At 28.8% G+C, this 417-nt stretch overlaps 1 protein-coding gene across 1 annotated transcript in view; it reads left to right on the forward strand.

The window, feature by feature from the left end:
- Positions 1-417, forward strand: part of LOC119585794 (substance-K receptor-like) — a gene marked incomplete at its 5' end in the record, with an annotated part of 9,934 nt that overhangs the window by 5,178 nt on the left and 4,339 nt on the right.

Below are 417 nucleotides of genomic sequence, written 5' to 3' on the forward strand. Positions count from 1 at the left end.
AAGACCAAGTAAGATGATGATATCAAAACCTAATCTTCTACAAAGATAATAAAACTCGAAACAATTTTTTTCCAGTAATGTAGTTCAATTAAAAACTAATCTTTCAACAAGATAATGAAAAGAATTTATATATCTTTTAGTAAGATAATTTTAAAAATCTTTCAGTAAGATAAAAATCAAAGACTATTTTGTTCAATAAGATAATCAAATCAAAAGCTAATCTAGCAAGATAATAAAGCTTAACAATTCAGCAAGTCAATTAAATCAGCAATGAAGCCGAGTCGAGTTTAGACTCTCAAAACTGACATTCATTATTCACTTGGAGGAGAAAATGTGGCTCTAAAGTTAAACATTGAATAAGACTTGGAGTGTTGAAAAGCCTATGGGAGGGAGCTGAGGACTAATTTTTTTTTACCG

This window comes from Penaeus monodon, chromosome 20 (assembly GCF_015228065.2).
Source record: "Penaeus monodon isolate SGIC_2016 chromosome 20, NSTDA_Pmon_1, whole genome shotgun sequence".
Taxonomy (NCBI): domain Eukaryota; kingdom Metazoa; phylum Arthropoda; class Malacostraca; order Decapoda; family Penaeidae; genus Penaeus; species Penaeus monodon.